The sequence below is a fragment of the Pleurodeles waltl genome, chromosome 12 (assembly GCF_031143425.1).
Source record: "Pleurodeles waltl isolate 20211129_DDA chromosome 12, aPleWal1.hap1.20221129, whole genome shotgun sequence".
Classification (NCBI taxonomy): domain Eukaryota; kingdom Metazoa; phylum Chordata; class Amphibia; order Caudata; family Salamandridae; genus Pleurodeles; species Pleurodeles waltl.
This window is the reverse complement of record NC_090451.1, coordinates 503,000,698-503,011,414: the sequence shown is the minus strand read 5'-3', so window position 1 is coordinate 503,011,414 and position 10,717 is coordinate 503,000,698.

Genomic DNA, 10,717 nt, shown 5'->3' with positions numbered 1-10,717 from the left:
CTATTTCTTTTTAATGTGTGGTAATTGTCATTACTATTTGTTAATCCAACCACCGCTGTGCACACCTTTTGGCTGTGCACGGCAGCAGATGGCCGTGGGGCCTGGTCTGTAACCAGGCCCTTAAGCCACCCCCCTATAAGCATCTAACCTTGCGTCGTGCACGGCCTTCAGCTGTACAAGGCTGGGTTTGGCTGCAAGGCCAGGCCTGCGGCAAGCTCCTGTGTCCAACCCCCTAACCACTCGAACCCATGCACGGCCCTTTGGCCGTGGCCTGTCTCTCTGGTTGTGAGAATAGGTGTAAGAAAGGTATCTGGGGGTGAGAGTGTCTGTCTGGGTGTGAAAGTGGGTGCATCAGTGCGTATGTCAGTGTCTGTTTGGGACTGTGAATGGGTGCACAAGGGTCTAAGTGGGTCTGTGAGTAGGTGCATGAATGTCCGAGTAGGTCTGTGAGTGGGTGTGCAAGGGTCTGAATGGTTGTGTGAGTGGGAGAAAGACTGAAAAAGAGAAATTGAAAGAGTGAGATTATACGCTGTGATGCATTATATCCTTAAAATGAGATATTTCCGGACAAATTGAAAAGAAAAATGTGTCAATTAAAAAGAGCGAGATCACCTTTCAGTATGAAACTTAATTTTTTTAAGTTTACAAGAAATTAAAAAAGGAAAGGACCATAGACACATTTGGAGTAGAACCCTCAAACTATCACTGCAAGGGTCTGTGCCCTTAACCATTAGGCCATAGGTGACTCCTTATGGTGAAGGGAAGGAAAAGGAAAGGAAAAAGGAAAAAGGACAAAGGAAGAAGGAAGAAGGAAGAAGGAAGAAAGGAAGAAGGAAGAAAGGAAGAAGGAAGAAAGGAAGGAAGGAAGCCTCAAGGCCCCTGCAGTCCTAGCTTGCTCCCTGCATCCTGCGGGAGCTGGCATTGCTCCCACAAGCAGGGAGCTGCTTCAAAAAGCAGCTCCCTGCTTTTGGAGCAAATGTTTTCATCTGTTTCCCTGCACGCAGATGAAAACTCCACTTTCTGCCAGCAAAAGTTGTTTGACAGCTCCCGCTGCCAGAAAGCAGACTTTGTTTGCTTTTGCTTGGTGGGACTTTGGGGGGGGGGGGGGGGAAGGGGGTGAAGAGTGGCTAAATATAAACACCGCACTTTTTTTTTCCTCCAATTTTCACCGGATCCACACCAAACATGTAAGAAAAATCATTTTTAAGCCCTGGGACCCCAGGACCAGAGATAAGGGGTCAGGGTGACTCTACCCTGGTCCCTTTTCTTATTTTTATGCTTTTTTGGGGGACTTGGCTGAAGTGAAGTGACGGGCCCCCGCAACATATTAGGTTAGAGCCCTGGGGAGGAGGTGGCTGCAGGGGAGCCACGGGGTCCCCGCATTGTATTAGTTTAAAGCCCCAGGGAGGTAGTGGTCCCCGGTGCTGCGAGGGGTGGGAGGAGGAGCTCCCTCCTGCATCATATTAGATTAAAGCTCTGGGGAGGTGGGGGTCCCCAGGGATGCAGGGAGACCACCCACATCCATTTTGATAAGTTCCCTGGGGAGGTGGGGGGGGGGGGGGGGGGGGGGGGGAACGAATGGCCCCTCATGCAAAACTTTATTGCCCCCTGGACCTGGCCCACCTGGGGGCCGTTTACAAATCTAGTGTGGATCCGCACTGAAAACGTACATTAAAAAAAAAATTAAAAAAAATGCACCCGAGCTAGGGGGGTCAGGGTGACTCTACCCTGGCCCCTTTTCTTATTTGTTTACATTTTTTTCTGGGACTTTGCTAAAGTGAAGTCAAGTGTTGGCAGCCAATCAGATCTCAGCACAAGATCGGGAGGGTTTGTGAAGTCTTCACATCCCTATATATACAAATTTGGATTTTCTTTAATTTCTCAAAAACTACCGAACTGATTACACCAAATAACAAAAAAGGTGCTTTCTGGACCAAGAGCTACCTTTCTGCCAAATTTGGTGTTATTCCATCCAGTGGTTTGGGCGCCATCGCTGTTCAAAATGCCTATTGAAAAATGAATGGGGCAAAGCATTTTCGGACCCCCTTTTTTCTTGCTGCCCCCTTGACGGATCATTACAAAACTTTCCAGAGAGCAGCTGATGTGAACAGTGTATTGTTTTGGACAATTTCGTGAAGATTAGTGAACTAGTGCCAAAGCTATTAAAACACTTTTTCTATAGAAACTAGGTACTAACTATAACTACCTAGTGTCAACTGCCCCTGGGTAACACCCACACACATATTATTATATATATATATATTTCCCCACAACATTTAGCTTGGAACTCTTCTTAAAAGCAAGCATCATTGCACCAATATATCTCAGGAATTTTAATCTGTTTCGCCTATCCATGAAGTCAAGCAATCTTTTAACTATAATTTACAATTATTCGTGGACAGATATCAAATATATTGGGCAGATAGTAAAACCATGCATTGGCTTTAACGGCATCATTACCTGAAAGTGTGTTTTAGATTTTACACATTCGTGGTACATGATTCACATGTTTAAATTACTCAATGTAAAGTATTTAAAATGAGCATTAGTTGATGTCCATGTTCAACATTGTTTTAGAAGTTAGATTTAAGAAACTATTATTCTGATTAGGGGGATTATTATGAAAGAACTTGCTTAAGGTAGTAAACTTGGTGAACAAGTTACTTACCTTCGGAAACGATATATCTGGCAGAGACATATTTGAGTTGCAGCTTTCTTACCTTAGAATTTCCCCCAGCAGTCAGACTGGATCCAGGGATTTTTCTTTGAGAAGTACCCCTGCGTGCCGTCAGTAGACTCTGCGTGCGTTGTTGTTGTCGCAGTTATGACGTCTCAGTTGTATATAGGAGCCATCCAAGCACAATGACGTCAGTTTCTTTTCACGACTTTCCACGCCAGTAGCACGGAGTCATGAAGCACACTGAGAATGATGTGCCAAAACTAGGGTTCTTAAAGGGAAGTTCCTGTCCCCAGAAATCAGTTCAAATAGCAGGGAGGATGGGCGGATCGGTAAGTAATCTGCAACTAGAATATGTCTCCACCAGATATATCTTTACCAAAGGAAAGTAACTTGTTCATCTGATAGAGACTTCTAGTTGCAGACTGCTTACCTTAGAATAGATACCTGAGCAATACCATCCCCGGTGGTGGGCTGCGAACTACGATCACACCAAAAAGTCCTGCAGGACTGAACGGCCCAAGTACCCGTCTCTGCGGACCCGACTATCCAGGCAGTAATCCCAAACTGGAACTCTGCATGCTAACGCTGTGGTCACAGCAATTGTTCTGGTGGAATGAGCAAGTAAACGCTTAGGGGGTTGCTTTTTCGCCAAAGCGTAGCACATTTTGATGCAGAGGACTACCCATCACATGATAGTCCTCTTCTGCATCGCCGTCCCTTTCTTTGATCCCACAGAACCCACAAAGAGTTGATTGTCTGCCCGTAAATCTTTGGGACGAATGAGGTAGAACGCCAACGCTCTTTTTGGACCCAGGCAGTGGAGTCTCTACTCATGAGAGAGATGCGATTGTGTGTAAAGAGTAGGAAGGTGATTGATTGGCCTACATGAAAATAGGTCACCACTCTGGAAAGGAAGGAAGCCCTGGTACGAAACACCACTTTGTCAGGATGGACAGCTAGAAATGGTGGCTTCGAAGAGAGCCTGGAGCTCACTCACTGCAAGCAGAGGTGAAGGCAATCAAGAAGGCAGTTTTAAGCGTCAAGAGCCGCAGGGGACAGTTGTGGACCTGCTCGAAAGCAGCATACATGACATGATAAGTAGGAAAACAAAGTTCAAATCTTACTGGGGCATTATGAACGGGATAGCAGGGAACATGTTGGTGTCCTTTAAGAAACCACCCAACAATGGGAGATCTGAACAGAGAAGGTTGGTTTGGCAGCCTTAAAAAGGCAGAGATGGAAGGCAAATAACCCTTGAGGGTGCCCTGAGCAGAGCCCTGCTGGGCAAGAGAGAGAATGAAGAGGAGAATCTCTGAGAGAGATGAAGAAAGGTGATTAACAGACTTGTTGATACACCATGCCACAAGTTTATTCCAACGACAGGTGTATATCATTTTGGTGGAGGGACGCCTGGCTGCCAAGATAACATCACAGACTTCGGACGGAAGGTCGAAAGCTGTCAACTGCTGCCACTCAATCTCCATGGAAAGAGGCAGAGACTGGACAGGTTTGGGTGGAGAACCGCCCCTTGCTGCTGCGACAGAAGATCCTCCTGAAGGGGCAGTCTGATCGGAAGATTGATGGCCGTGCTTAAAAGCTCGGGATACCGGACTCTTCGTGCCCAGTCCGGAGCCACCAGGATTACGGGGCCCAGTCGTGCCTGATCTTCTTCGGAACTCTGGGCAGAAGTGGTACTGGCAGGAAGGCATAAAGGGGGCCTGAGCTCCACTCCTGAAGAAAAAAATGTCACAGAGCGAGTGCTACCTTGGAAACTGCAATGCGCAAAACAGCTGAGATTGCGCGTTCTCTGCGGAGGCGAACAGATCTAACCAAGGCTCTCCCCACTGCTGAAAGAGAACTTGTGCCACCTCCGGATGGAGATGCCATTTGTGATAGACTATGCATTGACAGATGAGTTTGTCTGCTCTGGCGTTCAGAGAGCCCACCAGATGTTGAACCACCAGTGAAATGCCCAGGCGTTCCAGCCATGTCCAGGGGCGAAAAGCCTATTGACAGGAGGTTGTACGACCCCACTCCGCCCTGCTTGTTGTAGTACCACATGGTGTTGGTGGTGAACACCTGCACTACTTTCCCATTTGAGAGAGTGAAGGAATGCTCTCAATGTAAGTCAGATCGCCTGCAGCTCCAAAAGGTTGAAGTGGAGCCCATACTCCACCGGAGACCAGAGGCCTCTGATTTCTGCCTCTCCCATGTGGCTGCCCCATCCCAGGAGTAACCCATCTGTCACTACTGTGAGATCTGGTTGGGAAAAAGGAGCGATCTGCAGCTGACCCACTCTGGATTCGATAGCCACCACTGCAGATCTAGCACAGCCCCTCCGAGATCTGGACCTTGTCGGAGAGATTTCCCTAATGCTGCGCCCCCTGGAACTTCAGGTCCCACTGCAGAGCCCTGTAGGAAAGTACCATCTTGCCTGGCATGTTACCCCCCCCCCATATTTCACTGTATATATGTTGTTTTAGTTGTATGTGTCACTGGGTCCCTGCCAGCCAGGACCCCAGTGCTCATAAGTGTGCCCTGTATGTGTTACCTGTGTTATGACTGTCTCACTGAGGCTCTGCTATCCAGAACCTCAGTGGTTATGCTCTCTCATTTCTTTCCAAATTGTCGCTAACAGGCTAGTGACCAATTTCACCAATTTACATTGGCATACTGGAACACCCTTATAAATCCCTAGTATATGGTACTGAGGTACCCAGGGTATTGGGGTTCCAGGAGATCCCTATGGGCTGCAGCATTTCTTGTGCCACCCATAGGGAGATCTGACAATTCTTACACAGGCCTGCCAGTGCAGCCTGAGTGAAATAACGTCCACGTTATTTCACAGCCATTTACCACTGCACTTAAGTAACTTATAAGTCACCTATATGTCTAACCTTCACCTGGTAAAGGTTGGGTGCTAAGTTACTTATTGTGTGGGCACCCCGGCACTAGCCAAGGTGCTCCCACATTGTTCAGGGCAAATTCCCCGGACTTTGTGAGTGCGGGGACACCATTACAGGCGTGCACTATACATATGTCACGACATATGTATAGCGTCACAATGGTAACTCCGAACATGGCCATGTAACATGTCTAAGATCATGGAATTGTCACCCCAATGCCATTCTGGCATTGGGGAGACAATTCCATGATCCCCCCCCCCTCCCCCCCCCCCGAGTCTCTAGCTCAGACCCGGGTACTGCCAAACTGCCTTTCCTGGGGTTTCACTGCCGCTGCTGCTGCTGCCAACCCCTCAGACAGGTTTCTGCCCTCCTGGGGTCCAGCCAGGCTTGGCCCAGGAAGGCAGAACAAAGGACTTCCTCAGAGAGAGGGTGTTACACCCACTCCCTTTGGAAAAAGGTGTTAGGGCTTGGGAGGAGTAGCCTCCCCCAGCCTCTGGAAATGCTTTGATGGGCTCAGATGGTGCCCATCTCTGCATAAGCCAGTCTACACCGGTTCAGGGATCCCCAAGCCCTGCTCTGGCGCGAAACTGGACAAAGGAAAGGGGAGTGACCACTCCCCTGACCTGCACCTCCCCTGGGAGGTGCCCAGAGCTCCTCCAGTGTGCTCCAGACCTCTGCCATCTTGGAAACAGAGGTACTGCTGGCACACTGGACTGCTCTGAGTGGCCAGTGCCAGCAGGTGACGTCAGAGACTCCTTCTGATAGGCTCCTTCAGGTGTTGCTAACCTATCCTCTCTCTCCTAGGTAGCCAAACCTCCTTTTCTGGCTATTTAGGGTCTCTGCTTCTGGGAATTCCTTAGACAACTAATGCAAGAGCTCATCAGAGTTCCTCTGCATCTCTCTCTTCACCTTCTGCCAAGGAATCAACTGCTGACCGCGCTGGAAGCCGGCAAAACTGCAACAAAGTAGCAAAGACGACTACTGCGACCTTGTAACGCTGATCCTGCCGCCTTCTCAACTGTTTTCCTCGTGGTGCATGCTGTGGGGGTAGTCTGCCTCCTCTCTGCACTAGAAGCTCAGAAGAAATCTCCCGTGGGTCGACGGAATCTTCCCCCTGCAACCGCAGGCACCAAAGAACTGCATCACCGGTCCTCTGGGTCTCCTCTCAGCACGACGAGCGAGGTCCCTTGAACTCAGCAACTCTGTCCAAGTGACTCCCACAGTCCAGTGACTCTTCAGTCCAAGTTTGGTGGAGGTAAGTCCTTGCCTCCCCACGCTAGACTGCATTGCTGGGAACCGCGTGTTTTGCAGCTACTCCGGCTCCTGTGCACTCTTCAAGGATTTCCTTTGTGCACAGCCAAGCCTGGGTCTCCGGCACTCTAACCTGCATTGCACGACCTCCTGAGTTGTCCTCCGGCGTCGTGGGACCCTCTTGTGTTATTGCGGGTGAGCTCCGGTTCACTCCACTTCGTAGTGCCTGTTCCGGCACTTCTCCGGGTGCTGCTTGCTTCTGAGTGGGCTCTTTGTCTTGCTGGACTCCCCCTCTGTCTCCTCATGCAATTGGCGACATCCTGGTCCCTCCTGGGCCACAGCAGCATCCAAAAACCCTAACCGCGACCCTTGCAGCTAGCAAGGCTTGTTTGCGGTCTTTCTGCACGGAAACACCTCTGCACGACTCTTCACGACGTGGGACATCCATCCTCCAAAGGGGAAGTTTCTAGCCCTTGTCGTTCTTGCAGAATCCACAGCTTCTACCATCCGGTGGCAGCTTCTTTGCACCCACAGCTGGCATTTCCTGGGCATCTGCCCACTCCTGACTTGATTGTGACTTTTGGACTTGGTCCCCTTGTTCCACAGGTACTCTCGTCAGGAAATCCATCGTTGTTGCATTGCTGGTGTTGGTCTTCCTTGCAGAATTCCCCTATCACTACTTCTGTGCTCTTTGGGGAACTTAGGTGCACTTTGCACCCACTTTTCAGAGTCTTGGGGTGGGCTATTTTTCTAACCCTCACTGTTTCTTTACAGTCCCAGCGACCCTCTACAAGGTCACATAGGTTTGGGGTCCATTTGTGGTTCGCATTCCACTTCTAGAGTATATGGTTTGTGTTGCCCCTATCCCTATGTGCCCCCATTGCATTCTATTGTGACTATACATTGTTTGCACTGTTTTCTATTGCTATTACTGCATATTTTGGTATTGTGTACATATATCTTGTGTATACAGGGAGTGCAGAATTATTAGGCAAGTTGTATTTTTGAGGATTAATTTTATTATTGAACAACAACCATGTTCTCAATGAACCCAAAAAACTCATTAATATCAAAACTGAATATTTTTGGAAGTAGTTTTTAGTTTGTTTTTAGTTTTAGCTATGTTAGGGGGATATCTGTGTGTGCAGGTGACTATCACTGTGCATAATTATTAGGCAACTTAACAAAAAAATATATATATCCATTTCAATTATTTATCATTACCAGTGAAACCAATATAACATCTCAACATTCACAAATATACATTTCTGACATTCAAAAACAAAACAAAAACAAATCAGTGACCAATATAGCCACCTTTCTTTGCAAGGACACTCAAAAGCCTGCCATCCATGGATTCTGTCAGTGTTTTGATCTGTTCACCATCAACATTGCGTGCAGCAGCAACCACAGCCTCCCAGACACTGTTCAGAGAGGCGTACTGTTTTCCCTCCTTGTAAATCTCACATTTGATGATGGACCACAGGTTCTCAATGGGGTTCAGATCAGGTGAACAAGGAGGCCATGTCATTAGATTTCCTTCTTTTATACCCTTTCTTGCCAGCCACGCTGTGGAGTACTTGGACGCGTGTGATGGAGCATTGTCCTGCATGAAAATCATGTTTTTCTTGAAGGATGCAGACTTCTTCCTGTACCACTGCTTGAAGAAGGTGTCTTCCAGGAACTGGCAGTAGGACTGGGAGTTGAGCTTGACTCCATCCTCAACCCGAAAAGGCCCCACAAGCTCATCTTTGATGATACCAGCCCAAACCAGTACTCCACCTCCACCTTGCTGGCGTCTGAGTCGGACTGGAGCTCTCTGCCCTTTACCAATCCAGCCACGGGCCCATCCATCTGGCCCATCAAGACTCACTCTCATTTCATCAGTCCATAAAACCTTAGAAAAATCAGTCTTGAGATATTTCTTGGCCCAGTCTTGACGTTTCAGCTTGTGTGTCATGTTCAGTGGTGGTCGTCTTTCAGCCTTTCTTACCTTGGCCATGTCTCTGAGTATTGCACACCTTGTGCTTTTGGGCACTCCAGTGATGTTGCAGCTCTGAAATATGGCCAAACTGGTGGCAAGTGGCATCGTGGCAGCTGCACGCTTGACTTTTCTCAGTTCATGGGCAGTTATTTTGCGCCTTGGTTTTTCCACACGCTTCTTGCGACCCTGTTGACTATTTTGAATGAAACGCTTGATTGTTCGATGATCACGCTTCAGAAGCTTTGCAATTTTAAGAGTGCTGCATCCCTCTGCAAGATATCTCACTATTTTTGACTTTTCTGAGCCTGTCAAGTCCTTCTTTTGACCCATTTTGCCAAAGGAAAGGAAGTTGCCTAATAATTATGCACACCTGATATAGGGTGTTGATGTCATTAGACCACACCCCTTCTCATTACAGAGATGCACATCACCTAATATGCTTAATTGGTAGTAAGCTTTCGAGCCTATACAGCTTGGAGTAAGACAACATGCATAAAGAGGATGATGTGGTCAAAATACTCATTTGCCTAATAATTCTGCACTCCCTGTATTTGCTATCCTCATACTGAGGGTACTCACTGAGATACTTTGGCATATTGTCATAAAAATAAAGTACCTTTATTTTTAGTATATCTGTGTATTGTGTTTTCTTATGATATTGTGCAAGTGACACTAGTGGTACTGTAGGAGCTTCACTCGTCTCCTAGTTCAGCTTAAGCTGCTCTGCTAAGCTACCTTTTCTATCAGCCTAAGCTGCTAGACACCCCTCTACACAAATAAGGGATACCTGGGCCTGGCGCAAGGTGCAAGTACCTCTTGGTACCCACTACAAGCCAGTCCAGCCTCCTACAAGCCCACATAAGACATCTGGCATGTTGGACCAGTGGGATGCAGGATGCCATGAGGCCCGGCAGCCTCAGTCAGTCTCACCAAAATCTAGGATAGAGGCTGAAACATCAGGATCATAGCCCGAATATCCTGGACTCGCTTTTCCGGAGAATAAGCCTGAAACTGCACTGCGACCAGAACAGCTCTGATGAAAGGGAGTGTCAGAGGGAGTCAGGTGTGACTTTGGCAAGTTTATACGGAACCCCGGCGAACGCAGGAGGTTTGCCATAGTCTGGAGGTGGAAGACGACAACTTGGGGCGTGTTCACCTTCAACAGCCTGCCGTCAAGGTAGGGGAAAACTGAAACCCCAAACCTGCGTAGATGAGCTGCAACTCTACCATCACTTTTGTGAACACCCGAGGGGCACTGGTAAGGCTGAAGGGGAGCACGGGGAACTGAAAGTGCTTGTGAACTACCATGAGTCGCAAGTAACATCTGTGGGCTTGCAGGACAGGAATGTGGAAATAGGCGTCTTGCAAGTCCAACACTACCATCCAGTCGCCAGGGTCCAGGGCAGACACAACCTGAGCTAGAGTTAGCATTTTAAACTTCTCCTTCTTGAGGAAGCGATGGAGTAATTGGTGATCTAGGATAAGGTGAAGGCCCTTGTACTTTATGGGCACCAGAAAGTACTGGAAATAACTATGACCTACTCCTGGTGCAAGGACTCTCTCAATTGCGCCCCTGCCCAAGAGAGCCTTGACTTCCTCGCGGAGAAGTCCCAAATGATCCTTCAACAGATGATCGAATGATGGTGGCATGGTCTGAGGGGAAGTCTTGAAGGGGAGGGAGTAGCCCCTTCAGACAATTTGCAACACCCACCAGTCCATGGTGAAGTATTCCCAGTGGAGCAGGTGATACCAAATCCTGCCACCAACTGGTCCAGGATGTTCCAATGGACTAGGAAGGGTTGGAGGCAGTGGGTGGGGGTGGAGTGGGTGGACCGCTGGCTCCCTGATCCACAAGCCTATGGGATCCCCAGATGCGCAGAGGCTGTAAAGCATGTG